The 22,229-nt window shown below is 42.5% G+C and overlaps 1 protein-coding gene across 1 annotated transcript in view; it reads left to right on the top strand.

The window, feature by feature from the left end:
- The window catches only part of CNTNAP2 (contactin associated protein 2), a 2,776,229-nt gene that overhangs the window by 1,847,782 nt on the left and 906,218 nt on the right, over positions 1 to 22,229 (top strand). The window lies entirely within an intron of this gene.

Genomic DNA, 22,229 nt, shown 5'->3' with positions numbered 1-22,229 from the left:
TCTTTTGTTCTTTTTTTTCTCATTAATATACACTCTGCGCCCCATCGTGATTGAAAAAAAACAGAAATGTAGAAATGTTTGCTAATCTAATATATAATTGCCTAGAATACTACTTCCTGCAATTTGTGCCAACTTCCTGTCCAGAGCTAATGTCCGGAGCTAATGTCCGGAGATAATGTCCGGAGCTAATGTCCGGAGCTAATGTCCGGAGATAATGTCCGGAGCTAATGTCCGGAGATAAGTGACGTCAACAGTGTCCAGTGTCTGATTGGTTGCCGCCTGCTGCGAGCGACCAATCAGAAACGTGCCGTACTGTGACACACTCCGCCCGCCATTTTGGTGTGATTTTTGAATTTTTACCTCACAGCAAGTTTCTACTGCGTGGAGGCGGGCCCAGTGACGTTGCTCTTCAAGCTCCTGCCGAATTTCGTCAAAAAAATGATAATACCATTTACCAAAACTATATATATTTAGTTGTGAAGTGGTTCAGTGACATTTTCACACCAATTTTGAACTTTTGTTTGGTGTTTTCTCCATATACTGCCTATTATTCACTGACTGTTATACTGAGAGACTGCCGTTTATTAACCTCTTCTTTGCCACATTGGGTATATTACTCTATTATTTGCCACATAAGGACATTGTCCATTATTGCCCAGCAATTTCTCTGCAATATAAACTGCCTATTTATTAATATCTGCATTCCTGCAAAGAACTATTGCCTATTATTAACTGGCTATTTTCCTACTACCTGACATTGTTCTTAAGCAAAGAACCGTTGTTGTGGCATTTGCCACAACACGCAAAGTTGTCGTCTGATGTCTTTCATCCCTCCCCTCATAAGCATGTTCATGGATCCTGTGTAACTGTACCTTAAATAACAAGAATTGTCAAGAGCTGGTGAGTGCAGCCATTTTTTGTTCTTTCTTACTATTATTTATTAATTGTATTATTTTTACATTTGAATAAATAAAGTATATATGGATTCTAGACTCCCGATTCTTTAGAATCGGGCTGCATTCTAGTTTATTATAAAAGAAAAACTGAAATATTATATGGTCATAATCATAAGTCATATATATGATATGGTCATAAGACCCTTTCCTCAGTATTGAGTAGATGCACCCTTTTGAGCTAGTACAGCCATGATCTTCTTGGGAATGATGCAACAAGATTTTCACACCTGGATTTGGGGATCCTCTGCCATTTTTCCTTGCAGATCTCCAGTTGTGTCAGGTTGGATTGTGAACGTTGGTGGACGGCAATTTTCTGGTCTCTCCAGAGATGCTCAATTGGGTTTAGGTCAGGTCTCTGGCTGGGCCAGTCAAGAATGGTCCCAGAGTTGTTCTGAAGCCACTTGTTATAATTATATGGGTACTACGGAATCTAATAGCATGTGATAAAGCCAGTCCGAGAACAAAGTTGCAGCAAAGAATGTTTTTACTCAAAACAGAAATGTAAACAGAATTGACACGGATATTTCTGCAATTGCAACGAGGTCTTCAGCTCTATATAGTAAAAAGCAAGCAGAGCATAATACAGATATTCCTGCAATAGTAACAAGGTCCTCAGCACAATAAAGTAAATCACAGCAGACTTAGAGGCGAACAGATAAACAAGGAAGTCCAATAAGGTAATAGTGCGAATGCACACAGTAATGAGGAAGTCCAGCAAAACTTGATCACATATGTGCCAGTACTTGTTAGTAGGAGTCCAATAATTCACAGATGAAGCATTGTGTGAATGCAGTCCTGGGAAAGAGAGGACGAGGGGAAAAGAGGGGGGGCGTTATCTAAGCGTAGCAGATGAGTACATTTTTCTGGATGAGACAAGCACAACTTGAATCTTGCTCACTTGGTGTGGTTCTGCAAAGAGGCACAACACTGGGAAAAGTTTTGCAAACAAAGAAGATACTTCCACTGGTGTGCAGCCCGTTACAGAAGTTCCAGAGGCGAGAGGTAGCTGAATGGAGAAAGGCAGACCACCAAGTAGTGAGCAGAAGAAGAAGGGAGTTCACCAGCAAACCGGCAGAAGCTCAGGAGCCTGCAGCACAAAATACTCAGGCAACTTAAAACACATGACCCGGAATTAAATAATCAGGACAGACAGAAAGTTCCATGACAGGGCAAGATCCAAGACTCCATCTTGGATCAGGGTGAACAGGCATGAGGAAAGTCCAGAATCCTTCCACCACTCCTTGGTTATTTTAGCTGTGTGCTTAGGGTCATTGTCTTGTTGGAAGGTGAACCTTCAGCCAAGTCTGAGGTCCAGAGCACTCTGGAAGAGGTTTTCATCCAGGATATCTCTGTACTTGGCTGCATTCATGTTTCCTTCAATGGCAACCAATCATGTTGTCCCTGTAGCGGAAAAACACCCCCATAGCATGATGCTGCCACCACCATATTTTCACTGTTGGGATTGTATTGGGAAGGTGATGAGTAGTGCCTGGTTTTCTTCACATATACCACTTAGAATTATCACCAAAAAAGTCTATCTTCATCTCATCAGACCATAGAATCTTATTTATCATAGTCTGGGAGTCCTTCTTGTGTTTTTAGTGAACTCTATGCGGGCTTTCATATGTCTTGTACTGAGGAGAAGCTTCCTTAGGGCGACTCTGCCATAAGGGCCTGACTGGTGGAGGGCTGCAGTGATAGTTGACTTTATGGAACTTTCTCTCATCTCCCTACTGCATCTCTGGAGCTCAGCCACAGTGATCTTGAGGTTCTTCTTTACATCTCTCATCAAGGCTCTGTTCCCACGATTGCCCAATTTGGCTGGACAACAAGGTCTAGGAAGACTTCTGGTGGTCCCAAACTTCTTCCATTTAAGGATTATGGAGGTCACTGTGCTCTAAGTAATCTTGAGTACTGCAGAAATTCTTTTGTAACCTTGGTTAGATCTGTGCTTTGCCACAATTCTGTCTCTCAGCTCCTTGGCCAGTTTCTTTGACCTCATGATTCTCATTTAGTCTGGTATGCACTGTCAGCTGTGAGGTCTTATATAGACAGGTGTGTGCCTTTCCAAATCAAGTCCTATCAGTTTAGTTAAACACAGCACAACTCCAATGAAGGAGTAGAACCATCTCAAGGAGGATCACAAGGAAATGGACAGCATGTGACTTAAATATGAATATCTGAGCAAAGGGTCTGAATACTTATGACCATATGATATTTTAGATTTTCTTTTTTAATAAATTTGCAAAAATTTCTACATCTGTTTTTTTGTACATTCATGAGTAAAAAATGAACTTTTTTGAATTTACCAAATGGCTGCAATGAAACAAAGAGTGAAAAATTTTAAGGGGTCTGAATACTTTCCGTATCCACTGTATGTACAGTGGGAAAAATAGAGAATCTTAAAAAAAAAAACAGAAAATCACATTGCATGATTTTTACATAATTAATTTGCATTTTAATGCTTAAAATAAGTATTTTATACAACAGAAAAACAGAACTTAATATTTGGTACAGCAACCATGAAATAAGTATGTGATACAATGGAAAAACAGAACTTAATATTTGGTACAGAAACCTTTGTTTGCAATTGCAGAGGTCAGACATTTCTTGTAGTTCTTGACCAAGTTTGCACACACTGCAGCAGGGATTTTGCCCCACATCGCCATACAGATATTCTTCAGATCTTTCAGGTTTTGGGGCTGTCGTTGGGCAACATTGAGTTTCAGGTCGGTACTAAGATTTTCTATTGAGTTCAGGTCTAGAGACTGGCTAGGCCACTCCAGGACCTTGAAATGCTTCTTACAAAAAAACACCAAAAAACAGGCAAAGGTGCTTTCCTGTCTAGGCCTTGAATCAAATGCACTATCATGGTGCAAAGCCAATCCTTACATGCCCTGGTTGTGTGTTATGGGTCATTGTCATGCTGGAATACCCAGCTATGACCATCTTTAATGCTCTTACTGAGGAAATGAGTTTTTTTTTACAAAATCTCTAGATAAATAACCCCATCCATCTTCCCTTCAATGCGGTGCAGCTGTCTTGTCCCCTTTGCAGAAGAGCATCTCTAAAGTATGTTTCCCCCACTATGCTTTACAGTTCGGACAATGTTCTTGTTGCTGTACTCATCCTTCTTCTTCCTCCAAACACAGTGAGGGGAGTTGATGACAAAAACTTCTACTTTTTTCTCATCTGACCACATAACCTTCTCCCATGCTTTCTCTGGATCATCCAGATGGTCATTGGCAAACTTGAAATGGGCAAGAGCAGGAGGACCAGGGGGATTTTAATCCATGATGGCATTGTGTGTTGCTAACGGTAATATTTCAGACTGTGGTCCCAGCTCTCTTAGGTCATTGACCAGGTCCTTCAGTGTAGTTCTGGGCTGATTCCTGATCGTTTTTCAGAATCATCCTTCCCCACAAGGTGACATTTAGTATGGAGCCCAAGACTGAGGAAGATTTACAGTCATCTTGTGTTTCTTCCATTCTCTAATAATTGTGTCAACAGTATTTACCTTCTCACCAAGCTGCTTGCCTATTGTCCTGTGCCCATTTTCTGGTCTACAATTATGTCATTTTGTCCCCAGTGTCCTTAGACTGCTCATAGTTTGCTGCCATTGTGAAGAGGTTGTAGCTTTATTGATTGTGTGGACAGGAGTTCTTTAATACAGGTAGCGAGATCAAACAGGTGCAATTAATAGAGGTAACGAGTGCAGAGTAGGGGGGCTTCTTAAAGAAAAACTAACAGGTCTATGAGAGCCAGAATTCTTGCTGGTTGGTAGATCAAATACTTATATTGTGCAATAAAATGTAATTTAAATATTTAAAATCATACAATGTGATTTTCTGATTTTTTTTACGTTTCTTTCTCTCAAAGTTGAAGTGTACCTATGATAAAAACTACAGACCTCTCCATTGTTTGTAGGTGGGAAAACTTGTAAAATCGGCAGTGTATCAAATACTTATTTTCCTCACTGAATAATTAAGACTCCTACTTTCTTGACACTTTTGATAAATGGCAAGAAAATTTTATTATGCCAAAACTTTCAACCCTTTCAAACAACAAACAATGTAATATAAAGATTTTGATTATTCTCCTCCCACTGTTTAAGCAGTTCCAAAATTTCCTTGGAAAATAACTATTCTGCTTTAAATAGAGCTTTTCTGAATGTTTAACTGCTCCAACAAACTTATGAACCAATCCCCCATGAGCTGATATTCATGGGAAGAATCATGAGCCTCAGGTTAAATATCTAATTTTACCTAGCTACTTAAAAAAATATATATCTCTGGGATCTTTCACTTTAGTCAAAGGATGACTACATTACTATAAGGTGCACTTTCAAGTTCAATATGCCTGTTACTTTGGGATATAAATGTTGCATGATTGGTCTGTCATCTGCATGTGTCTTGATATTAAAATGTATATGGCTAACAAATGCAGACTGGTAAAAAATGGTCTGACCTAATTATAAAGCAGAGTTATATTGGTCTACAACACTTCAGTATCAGCTAGATCTAGGTTTACTGCATTGTTGAAAAGGGAAGTACAGATGTGAAAAAAGTTCAAGCTTTATCATGCAAAAAATGCGAGATTATAATAGAAAATCAATTTTTTAAATTAGTAACATAGTAACATAGTAACATAGTTAGTAAGGCCGAAAAAAGACATTTGTCCATCCAGTTCAGCCTATATTCCGTCATAATAAATCCCCAGATCTACGTCCTTTTACAGAACCTAATAATTGTATGATACAATATTGTTCTGCTCCAGGAAGACATCCAGGCCTCTCTTGAACCCCTCGACTGAGTTCGCCATCACCACCTCCTCAGGCAAGCAATTCCAGATTCTCACTGCCCTAACAGTAAAGAATCCTCTTCTATGTTGGTGGAAAAACCTTCTCTCCTCCAGACGCAAAGAATGCCCCCTTGTGCCCGTCACCTTCCTTGGTATAAACAGATCCTCAGCGAGATATTTGTATTGTCCCCTTATATACTTATACATGGTTATTAGATCGCCCCTCAGTCGTCTTTTTTCTAGACTAAATAATCCTAATTTCGCTAATCTATCTGGGTATTGTAGTTCTCCCATCCCCTTTATTAATTTTGTTGCCCTCCTTTGTACTCTCTCTAGTTCCATTATATCCTTCCTGAGCACCGGTGCCCAAAACTGGACACAGTACTCCATGTGCGGTCTAACTAGGGATTTGTACAGAGGCAGTATAATGCTCTCATCATGTGTATCCAGACCTCTTTTAATGCACCCCATGATCCTGTTTGCCTTGGCAGCTGCTGCCTGGCACTGGCTGCTCCAGGTAAGTTTATCATTAACTAGGATCCCCAAGTCCTTCTCCCTGTCAGATTTACCCAGTGGTTTCCCGTTCAGTGTGTAATGGTGATATTGATTCCTTCTTCCCATGTGTATAACCTTACATTTATCATTGTTAAACCTCATCTGCCACCTTTCAGCCCAAGTTTCCAACTTATCCAGATCCATCTGTAGCAGAATACTATCTTCTCTTGTATTAACTGCTTTACATAGTTTTGTATCATCTGCAAATATCGATATTTTACTGTGTAAACCTTCTACCAGATCATTAATGAATATGTTAAATGATTGCTTTTTATAATACAGTCACCACATTTCATGTATCAACCCATTGTAATGTGTCAAGGAATTGCCCACAAAAATAGCAATTTAATTAATGAAGTATAGTAGCAAATGTTTCCTTATGCTACAGAAATAATGCACTACATTTGGCATAGGAAAAAATAAGCAGTCTACTTAGCACGCACATTTCTTCCACAACTACCAAGCAGTTAAGAGAACAATTTCCAGAACTGTTTCTATCAGAAACCAAAGAAGACACAATAAAATAAACTTAAACAAACATGAAGGAGAGGTTTACCATTTCAAATGTGTAAAGTAAAAAAAAACTATAATTTGTTATTGTTTCTAATTCAGTGGCAGGAGGCTAGCATCCTTATGTCTGCCATGTACTATACACAAAACATGGAGGATGTATATTTTTCTGTCTTCATTTTCAAAATTAGCAGCAACATGGAAGGCATAATATAGCAGTACTGAGCAGTAGAGCTGTGAATCCAGCACAGGGGAGAGTTAAAATTCTTACTAGCGGAAGGGAGATCTTTTTCTCCAATTTGTTGTGTTTACCCTGCTTCTGCCTCCTCCTATCCATCCCATCTCCATAGATTGTAATGTGTAGCTGTAATTTGATGCCTAAATGAGCAGATTGTTTTAACCTGAGCAATATAGATTTTAGTAGTTTATTACAGTGAATATTGAGCTCAGGAAGAAGTGTCTCAAAAGAAAAGAAAAAAACAACTTTACAGAATTTCTATCAGAAACAACAGAGGTTTATCAGAATGAATCTTAATAAAATGCCAAGGCTGTAGCATGATGAGATTTAAAGAAGATGTAAAGCCATATAATGTAGAAAATGTCTGATTTTCAGTTTTCTGTAGAGATTAGAGAGTAAATTTGCATGAAATTGATGTTACGGTTCTGCAACACAGGAATAATGTAGAAGGGGGAAAACTGATCCTGCACTATGACTAGACTGAAACCCTACGATGGAGTGGGCGACCCATTCCTTGCGAATAGACCACCGACAATCCTAGGTTAATCTCTAGCGAAGACCTATAGATAAGGAGAAGAGGTTCCCTAAAAGAACTACACACTGGGTACAAATACGGGTCAACTCCCAGTAGAAAACACAGAGAAGGCAGCAGAAACCAATAGAAAACAGAAACTAAGGCTAGCAGAACCAGAGGTGCCAGCACAAACAACACACACAGAACACAAAGCAAAGCACCAAGCTAGAGCTCAAGCAGATTAACCCCTTAGTGACAGAGCCAATTTGGTACTTAATGACCGAGCCAATTTTTGCAATTCTGACCACTGTCACTTTATGAGGTTATAACTCTGGAACGCTTAAAAGGATCCCGCTAATTCTGAGAATGTTTTTTCGTGACATATTGTACTTCATGTTAGTGGTAACATTTCTTCGATATTACTTGCGATTATTTATGAAAAAAACGGAAATATGGCGAAAATTTTTAAAATTTTGCAATTTTCAAACTTTGTATTTTTATGCCCTTAAATCAGAGAGATATGTCATGAAAAATAGTTAATAAATAACATTTCCCACATTTCTACTTTACATCAGCACAATTTTGGAAACAAAATTTTTTTTGTTAGGGAGTTATAAGGGTTAAAAGTTGACCAGCAATTTCTCATTTTTACAACACCATTTTTTTTTTGTGGACCACATCACATTTGAAGTCATTTTGAGGGGTCTATATGATAGAAAATACCCAAGTGTGACACCATTCTAAAAACTACACCCCTCAAGGTTCTCAAAATCACATTCACACAAGTTTATTAACCCTTTACGTGCTTCACAGGAACTGAAACAATGTGGAAGGAAAAAATGAACATTTAACTTTTTTTTGCAAACATCTTAATTCAGAACCATTTTTTTTATTTTCACAAGTGTAAAAACAGAAATGTAACCATAAATTTTGTTATGCAATTTTTCCTGAATACGCCAATACCCCATATGTGGGGGTAAACTACTTTTTGGGCGCACCGCAGAACATAGAAGTGAAGGAGCGCCGTTTGACTTTTTCAATGCAGAATTGGCTGGAATTGAGAACGGACGCCATGTCACGTTTAGAGAGCCCCTGATGTGCCTAAACAGTGGAAACTCCCCACAAGTGACACCATTTTGGAAACTAGACCCCTTAAGGAACTTATCTAGATTTGTGGTGAGCACTTTGAACCCCCAAGTGCTTCACAGAAGTTTATAACGTAGAGCCATGAAAATAAAAAATCGCTTTTGTTTACACAAAAATGATCTTTTCGCCCACAAATTCTTATTTTCACAAGGGTAACAGGAGAAATTAGACCACAAAAGTTGTTGTGCGATTTCTCCTGAATACGTTGATACCCCATATGTGAGGGTAAACCACTGTTTGGGCGCACCGCAGAGCTTGGAAGTAAAGGAACGCCGTTTTACTTTTTCAATGTAGAATTGGCTGGAATTGAGATTGGACGCCATGTCGCGTTTGGAGAGCCCTTGATGTGCCTAAACAGTGGAAACCCCCCACAAGTGACCCCATTTTGGAAACTAGACCCCTTAAGGAACTTATCTAGATGTGTGGTGAGCACTTTGAACCCCCATGTGCTTCACAGAAGTTTATAATATAGAGACGTGAAAAAAAAATCGCATTTTTTCTACAAAAATGATCTTTTTGCCCACAAATTTTTATTTTCACAAGGGTAACAGGAGAAATTAGACCACTAATGTTGTTGTGCAATTTCTCCTAAATACGTCGTTACCCAATATGTGAGGGTAAACCACTGTTTGGGCGCACCGCAGAGCTTGGAAGTAAAGGAACGCCGTTCTACTTTTTCAATGTAGAATTGGCTGGAATTGAGATCGGACGCCATGTCGCGTTTGGAGAGCCCTGATGTGCCTAAACAGTAGAAATCCCCCACAAGTGACCCCATTTTGGAAACTAGACCCCCCATGGAACTTATCTACATGTGCGGTGAGAACTTTGAATGCCCAAGTGCTTCACAGAAGTTTAGAATGCAGAGTCGTGAAAATAAAAAATTATTTTTTTTTCCACAAAAAAGATTTTTTAGCCCCCAAGTTTTTATTTTCACAAGGGTAACAAGAGAAATTGGACCCCAAAAGTTGTTGTCCAATTTGTCGTGAGTATGCTGGTACCCCATATGTGGGGGTAAACCACTGTTTGGGCGCACTGCAGAGCTCGGAAGGAGCGCCGTTTTGGAATGCAGACTTTGATAGAATGGTCTGCGGGCATTATGTTGCGTTTGCAGAGCCCCTGATGTACCTAACCAGTAGAAACCCTCGACAAGTGACCCCATTTTGGAAACTAGACCCCCCAAGGAACTTATCTAGATGTGTGGTGAGAACTTTGAATGCCCAAGTGCTTCACAGAAGTTTAGAATGCAGAGTCGTGAAAATAAAAAATATTTTTTTTCCACAAAAAAGATATTGTAGCCCCCAAGTTTTTATTTTCACAAGGGTAACAGGAGAAATTGGACTGCAATAGTTGTTGTCCAATTTATCCCGAGTACGCTGATGCACCATATGTGGGGGTAAACCACTGTTTGGGCGCACGGCAGAGCTCGGAAGGGAAGGAGCGCCTTTTTGGAATGCAGACTTTGATAGAATGGCCTGTGGGCATTATGTTGCGATTGCAGAGCCCCTGATGTACCTAAACTGTAGTACCCCCGCACAAGTGACCCAATTTTGGAAACTAGACCCCCCAAGGAACTTATCTAGATGTGTGGTGAGAACTTTGAATGCCCAAGTGCTTCACAGAAGTTTAGAATGCAGAGTCATGAAAATAAAAAATATTTTTTTTTCACAAAGAAGATATTGTAGCCCCCAAGTTTTTATTTTCACAATTTTATTTAAACAATCCACAGCGAGGAGATTGGAACAAATCAAAATCCTCTAAACTGCATGCTCGCAAACGCCAGAAGCCTGACAAACAAGATGGAAGAACTAGAAGCAGAAATATCTACAGGTAACTTTGACATAGTGGGAATAACCGAGACATGGTTAGATGAAAGCTATGACTGGGCAGTTAACTTACAGGGTTACAGTCTGTTTAGAAAGGATCGTAAAAATCGGAGAGGAGGAGGGGTTTGTCTCTATGTAAAGTCTTGTCTAAAGTCCACTTTAAGGGAGGATATTAGCGAAGGGAATGAGGATGTCGAGTCCATATGGGTCGAAATTCATGGGGGGAAAAATGGTAACAAAATTCTCATTGGGGTCTGTTACAAACCCCCAAATATAACAGAAACCATGGAAAGTCTACTTCTAAAGCAGATAGATGAAGCTGCAACCCATAATGAGGTCCTGGTTATGGGGGACTTTAACTACCCGGATATTAACTGGGAAACAGAAACCTGTGAAACCCATAAAGGCAACAGGTTTCTGCTAATAACCAAGAAAAATTATCTTTCACAATTGGTGCAGAATCCAACCAGAGGAGCAGCACTTTTAGACCTAATACTGTCTAATAGACCTGACAGAATAACAAATCTGCAGGTGGTCGGGCATCTAGGAAATAGCGACCACAATATTGTACAGTTTAATCTGTCTTTCACTAGGGGGACTTGTCAGGGAGTCACAAAAACACTGAACTTTAGGAAGGCAAAGTTTGACCAGCTTAGAGATGCCCTTAATCTGGTAGACTGGGACAATATCCTCAGAAATAAGAATACAGATAATAAATGGGAAATGTTTAAGAACATCCTAAATAGGCAGTGTAAGCGGTTTATACCTTGTGGGAATAAAAGGACTAGAAATAGGAAAAACCCAATGTGGTTAAACAAAGAAGTAAGACAGGCAATTAACAGTAAAAAGAAAGCATTTGCACTACTAAAGAAGGATGGCACCATTGAAGCTCTAAAAAACTATAGGGAGAAAAATACTTTATCTAAAAAACTAATTAAAGCTGCCAAAAAGGAAACAGAGAAGCACATTGCTAAGGAGAGTAAAACTAATCCCAAACTGTTCTTCAACTATATCAATAGTAAAAGAATAAAAACTGAAAATGTAGGCCCCTTAAAAAATAGTGAGGAAAGAATGGTTGTAGATGACGAGGAAAAAGCTAACATATTAAACACCTTCTTCTCCACGGTATTCACGGTGGAAAATGAAATGCTAGGTGAAATCCCAAGAAACAATGAAAACCCTATATTAAGGGTCACCAATCTAACCCAAGAAGAGGTGCGAAACCGGCTAAATAAGATTAAAATAGATAAATCTCCGGGTCCGGATGGCATACACCCACGAGTACTAAGAGAACTAAGTAATGTAATAGATAAACCATTATTTCTTATTTTTAGGGACTCTATAGCGACAGGGTCTGTTCCGCAGGATTGGCGCATAGCAAATGTGGTGCCAATATTCAAAAAGGGCTCTAAAAGTGAACCTGGAAATTATAGGCCAGTAAGTCTAACCTCTATTGTTGGTAAAATATTTGAAGGGTTTCTGAGGGATGTTATTCTGGATTATCTCAATGAGAATAACTGTTTAACTCCATATCAGCATGGGTTTATGAGAAATCGCTCCTGTCAAACCAATCTAATCAGTTTTTATGAAGAGGTAAGCTATAGGCTGGACCACGGTGAGTCATTGGACGTGGTATATCTCGATTTTTCCAAAGCGTTTGATACCGTGCCGCACAAGAGGTTGGTACACAAAATGAGAATGCTTGGTCTGGGGGAAAATGTGTGTAAATGGGTTAGTAACTGGCTTAGTGATAGAAAGCAGAGGGTGGTTATAAATGGTATAGTCTCTAACTGGGTCGCTGTGACCAGTGGGGTACCGCAGGGGTCGGTATTGGGACCTGTTCTCTTCAACATATTCATTAATGATCTGGTAGAAGGTTTACACAGTAAAATATCGATATTTGCAGATGATACAAAACTATGTAAAGCAGTTAATACAAGAGAAGATAGTATTCTGCTACAGATGGATCTGGATAAGTTGGAAACTTGGGCTGAAAGGTGGCAGATGAGGTTTAACAATGATAAATGTAAGGTTATACACATGGGAAGAAGGAATCAATGTCACCATTACACACTGAATGGGAAACCACTGGGTAAATCTGACAGGGAGAAGGACTTGGGGATCCTAGTTAGTGATAAACTTACCTGGAGCAGCCAGTGCCAGGCAGCAGCTGCCAAGGCAAACAGGATCATGGGGTGCATTAAAAGAGGTCTGGATACACATGATGAGAGCATTATACTGCCTCTGTACAAATCCCTAGTTAGACCGCACATGGAGTACTGTGTCCAGTTTTGGGCATCGGTGCTCAGGAAGGATATAATGGAACTAGAGAGAGTACAAAGGAGGGCAACAAAATTAATAAAGGGGATGGGAGAACTACAATACCCAGATAGATTAGCGAAATTAGGATTATTTAGTCTAGAAAAAAGACGACTGAGGGGCGATCTAATAACCATGTATAAGTATATAAGGGGACAATACAAATATCTCGCTGAGGATCTGTTTATACCAAGGAAGGTGACGGGCACAAGGGGACATTCTTTGCATCTGGAGGAGAGAAGGTTTTTCCACCAACATAGAAGAGGATTCTTTACTGTTAGGGCAGTGAGAATCTGGAATTGCTTGCCTGAGGAGGTGGTGATGGCGAACTCAGTCGAGGGGTTCAAGAGAGGCCTGGATGTCTTCCTGGAGCAGAACAATATTGTATCATACAATTAGGTTCTGTAGAAGGACGTAGATCTGGGGATTTATTATGATGGAATATAGGCTGAACTGGATGGACAAATGTCTTTTTTCGGCCTTACTAACTATGTTACTATGTTACTATGTTACAAGGGTAACAGGAGAAATTGGACCACTAAAGTTGTTGTCCAATTTATCCTGCATATGCTGATACCCCATATGTGGGGGCAAACCACTGTTTGGGCGCACGGCAGAGCTCGGAAGGGAAGGAGCGCCGTTTTGGAATGCAGACTTAGATAGAATGGTCTGTGGGCGTTATGTTGCGTTTGCAGAGCTCCTGATGTACCTAAACAGTAATAACCCCCCACAAGTGACCCCGTTTTGGAAACTAGACCCCCAAGGAACTTATATAGATGTGTGGTGAGAACTTTTAACGCCCAAGTGCTTCACAGAAATGTATAATGCAGCGTCATAAAAAAAAAATATATATATATTTTTCCACAAAAAAGATTTTGTAGCCCCCAAATTTTTATTTTCACAAGCGTAACAAGAGAAATTGGACCTCAGAAGTTGTTGTCCAATTTATCCCGAGTACGCTGATGCCCCAAATGTGGGGGTAACCCACTGTTTGGGCGCACGGCAGAGCTCAAAAGGGAGGGCGCACCATTTGACTTTTTGAGCGCAAAATTGGCTGTCGTGTTTGGAGACCCCCTGATGTACGTAAACAGTGGAAACCCCCCAATTCTAGCTCCAACCCTAACCCCAACACACCCCTAACCCTAATCCCAACCTGATCCATAATCCTAATCACTAACCCTAACCATAATCACAACCCTTACCCCAAAACAACCCTAATGTCAACCCTAACCATAACCCTAATCAAAACCCTAAATCCAACACACCCCTAATCCTAATCTCAACCCTAACCTCAAACCTAACCCTAATCCCAATACACCCCTAATCACAACCCTAACCCTAATCACAACCCTAACCTTAACCCTAATCCCAAACCTAACCCTAATCCCAAGCGTAACTCTAATGCCAACTTTAACCCTAATACCAACCCTAATCCAAACCCTAACCCTAATCCCAACTCTAACCCTAACCCTAGCCCTAATGCTACTTTCACACTTGCATCATTTGGCATCCGTCGCAATCCATCGTTTTGGACAAGAAACGGATCCTGCAAATGTGCCCGCAGGATGCGTTTTCTGCCCATAGACTTGTATTGCCGACGGATCGTGACGGATGGCCACACGTCGCGTCCGTCGTGCACTGGATCAGTTGTGTTTTGGCGGACCGTCGGCACAAAAAAACGTTCAATGAAACGTTTTTTTGTACGTCGCATCCGCCATTTCTGACCGCACATGCGTGGCCGTAACTCCGCCCTCTCCTCCCCAGGACATAGATTGGGCAGCGGATGCGTTGAAAAACTACAGCCGCTACCCACGTTGTGCACAATTTTCACAACGTGCGTCGGTATGTCGGGCCGACGCATTGCGACGGCCCCGTACCGACGTTAGTGTGAAAGAATTTAGCCCCAACCCTAACCCTAAATTTAGCCCCAACCCTAACCCTAAATTTAGCCCCAACCCTAGCCCTAACCCTAGCCCTAACCCTAGCCCTAACCCTAACCGTAACCCTAACCCTAGCCCTAACCCTAACCCTACCCCTAACCCTAACCCTAACCCTAGCCCTAACCCTAATTTTAGCCCCTACTGCTGTTCTCCTGCCGGCCAGCAGATGGAGACAGATGGCGGGCGCACTGCGCATGCGCCTGCCATTTTCTTTTGCCGGCGGCCAGGAGGAGCAGCAGGAGGATCCAGGGACGCAAGTGAGTATTGTAGGGTCCCCGAATCCCCTCCCCCTATTTCTCTGTCCTCTGATGTGCGATCACATCAGAGGACAGAGAATTACACTTTACTTTTTTTTTTGCGGTCGCCGGTAAACAGTTAGTTACCGGTGATCGCAAAACAGGGGTCGGTAAAACCGACCCTGATCATGCTCTTTGGGGTCTCGGCTACCCCCGGCAGCCAAGACCCCAAAGACTCTCGCGGGGCCGGCCGGCGGGCGCACTGCGCATGCGCCCGCCATTTTTAAGATGGCGGCGCCCACCGGGAGCCACGAGAAGCACCGGGGAGATAGGTAAGTATTGGGGGGCCACATGGGACCCCTTTTCTCTGTCCTCCGATGTGCGATCACATCGGAGGACAGAGAAATTAAAAAGAGATCGCTTTTTTTTTGCGATCGCCGGTAAACGGTTAATTACCGGCGATCGCAAATGTGGGGTGGGTAAAAATCCCCCCGAATCATGTTCTCTGGGGTCTCGGCTACCCCCGGCAGCCGAGACCCAGGAGAAAATCCGACTCTGGGGGGCGCTATTTACTTTTTCCACAGCACCGTTAATTAACGGCGCTGTGGTTTAAGTACCCTTAGCGGCCGCCGTTAAAAGGCGTATCGGCGGTCGCTAAGGGGTTAACACTGTTATCCAGCAAGGACTGGGAGGCAGGTGCTGGTTAATAAAGAGTGAAACAAACACCTGACCCAAGACAAACCCAGCACCAGAGGAAAAAGACCGGCAGCCAGAACTCCACAAGAAAATGGTGGATAGTAACAAACTAAACAGATTCTAACAGTACCTCCCCTTTAACAAGAATCCCCTGGATCCTCTAGGCTGGGCCTTATTCGGAAATCTCCTGCGAAAAGCCTTAATTAACCTTGAGGCTGAGACATCCACAGCTTTCACCCAGGAATTGTCTTCAGGACCGAAACCCTTTCAGGACACAATATACTGTAACCCTCCTCTATGCCACCTGGAATCAAGAATGCGCCAAATCTCAAATAAGAATAAATAATAATCTTTATTTTTATATAGCGCTAACATATTCCGCAGTGCTTTACAGGTTGCACACATTATCGTTGCTGTCCCCGTTGGGGCTCACAATCTAAATTCCCTATCAGTAGGTCTTTGGAATGTGGGAGGAAACCAGAGTACCCGGAGGAAACCCACGCAAACACGGAGAGAACATATAAACTCTTTTGTTATGAACTGGTGGTTTAGAAACACAATGGACCTGGTGGTTAAGAGCACACAAAGTGACCTGATAGTTACTAATAACATAGGACGAGCTCTGAGACGTGGGAACTCTGCTGACCGCAATCCCTAATCCTATCACACCACACTAGAAGTAGCCGTGGAGCGCTCCTGATCAGACCTAGGCGCCTCGGCACAGCCTAAGAAACTAGCTAGCCCTGAAAATAGAAAAATAAGCCTACCTTGTCTCAGAGAAATTCCCCAAAGGAAAAGGCAGCCCCCCACATATAATGACTGTGAGTAAAGATGAAAATACAAACACAGAGATTAAATAGATTTTAGCAAAGTGAGGCCCGACTTACTGAATAGACCGAGGATAGGAAAGATAGCTTTGCGGTCAGCACAAAAACCTACAAACAACCACGCAGAGGGCGCAAAAAGACCCTCCGCACCGACTAACGGTACGGAGGTGCTTCCTCTGCGTCCCAGAGCTTCCAGCAAGCAAGACAAACCAAAATAGCAAGCTGGACAAAAAATAGCAAACAAAGAAACACAAGCAGAACTTAGCTTATGCAGGGAAGACAGGCCACAAGAACGATCCAGGAGTGAGCAAGACCAATACTGGAACATTGACTGGAGGCAAGGAACAAAGAACTAGGTGGAGTTAAATAGAGCAGCACCTAACGACTTAACCTCGTCACCTGAGGAAGGAAACTCAGAAGCCGCAGCACCACTCACATCCACCAGAGGAAGCCCATGGACAGAACCAGCCGAAGTACCACTCATGACCACAGGAGGGAGCTTGACCACAGAATTCACAACAGTACCCCCCCCTTGAGGAGGGGTCACCAAACCCTCACCAGAGCCCCCAGGCCGACCAGGATGAGCCAAATGAAAGGCACGAACCAGATCGGCAGCATGAACATCAGAGGCAAAGACCCAGGAATTATCTTCCTGACCATAACCCTTCCACTTAACCAGGTACTGAAGTTTCCGTCTCGAAATACGAGAATCCAAAATCTTCTCCACCACATACTCCAACTCCCCCTCAACCAAAACCGGGGCAGGAGGATCAATGGATGGAACCACAGGTGCCACGTATCTCCGCAACAATGACCTATGGAATACATTATGGATGGAAAAAGAAGCTGGAAGGGTCAAACGAAACGACACAGGATTAAGAACCTCAGAAATCCTATACGGACCAATGAAACGAGGCTTAAACTTAGGAGAGGAAACTTTCATAGGAATATGACGAGACGACAACCAAACCAAATCCCCAACACGAAGTCGGGGACCCACACAGCGCCTGCGGTTAGCGAAACGTTGAGCCTTCTCCTGGGACAATGTCAAATTGTCCACTACATGAGTCCAAATCTGCTGCAACCTATCCACCACAGTATCCACACCAGGACAGTCCGAAGACTCAACCTGCCCTGAAGAGAAACGAGGATGAAAACCAGAATTGCAGAAAAACGGCGAAACCAAAGTAGCCGAACTGGCCCGATTATCAAGGGCGAACTCAGCCAAAGGCAAAAAGGACACCCAATCATCCTGATCAGCAGAAACAAAGCATCTCAGATATGTTTCCAAGGTCTGATTGGTTCGTTCAGTTTGGCCATTTGTCTGAGGATGGAAAGCCGAGGAAAAAGACAAATCAATGCCCATCCTAGCACAAAAGGCTCGCCAAAACCTCGAAACAAACTGGGAACCTCTGTCAGAAACTATGTTCTCTGGAATGCCATGTAAACGAACCACATGCTGGAAAAACAATGGCACCAAATCAGAGGAGGAAGGCAATTTAGGCAAGGGTACCAAATGGACCATCTTAGAGAAGCGATCACAAACCACCCAAATGACCGACATCTTTTGAGAGACAGGGAGATCCGAAATAAAATCCATAGAGATATGTGTCCAGGGCCTCTTTGGGACCGGCAAGGGCAAAAGCAACCCACTGGCACGAGAACAGCAGGGCTTAGCCCGAGCACAAGTCCCACAGGACTGCACAAACGAACGCACATCACGCGACAGAGACAGCCACCAAAAGGATCTAACAAAAACAAAAGAAAAAAAGCGAAGGTCATACAGATGGGGATCACCACGCATTGGATTTAGCCAAAATAGAACAATTTTTATTACACTGCAATATACATGAAACAAGCAATACAGAAAACAGACAGTTTAAAAACAATTAAAAAAGGCAACACACTTGTTCCTTAGAAACAGAGCCCATAATAAGGCCTACACCTGCGCTAAAGCAAAACAGGCTATACCCTACCACCATATAGGCATTTTTCCTATTGGGTATAGCCTGTTTTGCTTTAGCGCAGGTGTAGGCCTTACTATGGGCTCTGTTTCTAAGGAACAAGTGTGTTGCCTTTTTTAATTGTTTTTAAACTGTCTGTTTTCTGTATTGCTTGTTTCATGTATATTGCAGTGTAATAAAAATTGTTCTATTTTGGCTAAATCCAATGCGTGGTGATCCCCATCTGTATGACCTTCGCTTTTTTTCTTTTGTTTTTGTTTGATATACTTGGTTGCAGGTCAGGGTGATCCCACTGTATAGCCCATGGTGCCCCCTTCTTATTTATTTTTTGCACCAAAAGGATCTAACCACCAAATCTCTGGTACCAAAGATTCCAGGATGCCCAGCCAACACCGAACAATGAACCTCAGAGATAACTCTACTCGTCCATTTATCAGGGACAAACAGTTTCACCGCTGGGCAACGGTCAGGTCTATTAGCCTGAAATTTTTGCAGCACCCGCCGCAAATCAGGGGAGATGGCAGACAAAATTACCCCCTCTTTGAGAATACCTGCCGGCTCAGGCAAACCCGGAGAGTCGGGCACAAAACTCCTAGACAGGGCTTCCGCCTTCACATTCTTAGAGCCCGGAAGGTACGAAACCACAAAGTCAAAACGGGAGAAAAACAGCGACCAACGAGCCTGTCTAGGATTCAACCGTTTGGCAGACTTGAGATAAGTCAAGTTCTTGTGATCAGTCAAGACCACCACGCGATGCTTAGCTCCTTCAAGCCAATGATGCCACTCCTCAAATGCCCACTTCATGGCCAGCAACTCTCGATTGACAACATCATAATTACGCTCAGCAGGCGAAAACTTCCTGGAAAAGAAGGCACATGGTTTCATCACCGAGCCATCAGAACTTCTTTGCGACAAAACAGCCCCTGCTCCAATCTCAGAAGCATCAACCTCGACCTGGAACGGGAGCGAAACATCTGGCTGGCACAGCACAGGGGCAGAAGAAAAACGACGCTTCAACTCCTGAAAAGCTTCCACAGCAGCAGAAGACCAATTGACCACATCAGCACCCTTCTTGGTTAAATCAGTCAACGGTTTAGCAATACTAGAAAAATTATTGATGAAGCGACTATAAAAATTAGCAAAGCCCAGGAACTTTTGCAGACTCTTCAGAGATGTCGGCTGAGTCCAATCATAAATGGCCTGAACTTTAACAGGGTCCATCTCGATAGTAGAAGGGGAAAAAATGAAACCCAAAAATGAAACCTTCTGAACACCGAAGAGACACTTTGACCCCTTAACAAACAAAGAATTCGCACGCAGGACCTGGAACACCATTCTAACCTGCTTCACGTGAGACTCCCAATCATCCGAGAAGACCAAAATATCATCCAAGTATACAATCAGGAATTTATCCAGGTACTCTCGGAAGATATCATGCATAAAGGACTGAAATACTGATGGAGCATTGGAAAGCCCGAATGGCATAACCAGGTACTCAAAATGGCTCTCGGGCGTATTAAATGCTGTTTTCCATTCATCGCCCTGTTTAATACGCACAAGATTATACGCACCATGAAGATCTATCTTGGTGAACCAACTAGCCCCCTTAATCCGAGCAAACAAATCAGATAGCAGCAGCAAGGGGTACTGAAATTTGACTGTGATTTTATTAAGAAGGCGGTAATCAATACAAGGTCTCAACGAACCATCCTTCTTGGCCACAAAAAAGAACCCCGCTCCCAATGGCGACGACAACGGGCGAATATGACCCTTCTCCAAGGATTCCTTTACATAACTCCGCATAGCGGCGTGCTCAGGCACAGACAAATTAAACAGTCGACCTTTAGGAAATTTACTACCAGGAATCAAATCGATAGCACAATCGCAATCCCTATGCGGAAGTAGGGCACTGGATTTGGGCTCATCAAATACATCCCGGTAATCCGACAAGAACTCTGGGACCTCAGAAGGGGTGGATGATGAAATAGACAGAAATGGAACATCACCATGTACCCCCTGACAACCCCAGCTGGACACAGACATAGATTTCCAATCCAATACTGGGTTATGGACCTGTAGCCATGGCAACCCCAACACGACCACATCGTGCAGATTATGCAACACCAAAAAGCGAATATCCTCCTGATGCGCAGGAGCCATGCACATGGTCAGTTGGGTCCAGTACTGAGGCTTATTCCTGGCCAAAGGCGTAGCATCAATTCCTCTCAATGGAATAGGATACTGCAAGGGCTCCAAGAAAAACCCACAGCGCTTAGCAAACTCCAAGTCCATCAAATTCAGGGCAGCGCCTGAATCCACAAATGCCATGACAGAATAGGATGACAAAGAGCAGATCAAAGTAACGGACAAAAGAAATTTCGACTGTACCGTACCAATGGTGGCAGACCTAGCAAAACGCCTGGTGCGCTTAGGACAATCGGAGATAGCATGAGTGGAATCACCACAGTAAAAACACAGCCTATTCCGACGTCTGTGTTCTTGCGTTCATCTCTGGTCAAAGTCCTATCACATTGCATAGGCTCAGGTTTATGCTCAGATAATACCGCCAAATGGTGCACAGTTTTACGCTCACATAAGCATCGATCGATCTGAATGGCCAAAGACGTAGACTCATTCAGACCAGCAGGCATAGGAAATCCCACCATGACATCCTTAAGGGCTTCAGAGAGACCCTTTCTGAAAATTGCTGCCAGAGCACATTCATTCCATTGAGTGAGCACAGACCACTTCCTAAACTTCTGACAATATATCTCTACCTCATCCTGACCCTGACACAGAGCCAGCAAGATTTTCTCTGCCTGATCCACTGAATTAAGTTCATCATAGAGCAATCCGAGCGCCAGAAAAAACGCATCAATATCACATAATGCAGGATCTCCTGGCGCAAGGGAAAATGCCCAGTCTTGAGGGTCGCCACATAATAAAGAAATAATGATCTTCACTTGTTGAACTGGGTTACCAGAGGAGCGGGGTTTCAAAGCCAGAAACAGTTTACAATTATTTTTGAAACTCAGAAACTTAGCTCTATCTCCAGAAAACAAATCAGGAATAGGAATTCTAGGTTCTAACATAGAATTCTGAACCACAAAGTCTTGAATATTTTGTACTCTTGCAGTGAGATGATCCACACAAGAAGACAGACCTTTAATGTCCATCACTACACCTGTGTCCTGAACCACCCAAATGTCTAGGGGAAAAGAAAGATCAAACACAGTGCAGAGAAAAAAAAATGGTCTCAAAACTTCTCTTTTCCCTCTATTGAGAAGCATTAGTACTTTGGGCCTCCAGTACTGTTATGAACTGGTGGTTTAGAAACACAATGGACCTGGTGGTTAAGAGCACACAAAGTGACCTGATAGTTACTAATAACATAGGACGAGCTCTGAGACGTGGGAACTCTGCTGACCGCAATCCCTAATCCTATCACACCACACTAGAAGTAGCCGTGGAGCGCTCCTGACCTGACCTAGGTGCCTCGGCACAGCCTAAGAAACTAGCTAGCCCTGAAGATAGAAAAATAAGCCTACCTTGCCTCAGAGAAATTCCCCAAAGGAAAAGGCAGCCCCCCACATATAATGACTGTGAGTAAAGATGAAAATACAAACACAGAGATGAAATAGATTTTAGCAAAGTGAGGCCCGACTTAATGAATAGACCGAGGATAGGAAAGATAGCTTTGCGGTC

This window comes from Ranitomeya imitator, chromosome 6 (genome assembly GCF_032444005.1).
Source record: "Ranitomeya imitator isolate aRanImi1 chromosome 6, aRanImi1.pri, whole genome shotgun sequence".
Taxonomy (NCBI): domain Eukaryota; kingdom Metazoa; phylum Chordata; class Amphibia; order Anura; family Dendrobatidae; genus Ranitomeya; species Ranitomeya imitator.
The sequence above is the reverse complement of the archived record's forward strand: the minus strand, read 5'-3'. Positions and strand labels throughout refer to the sequence as shown.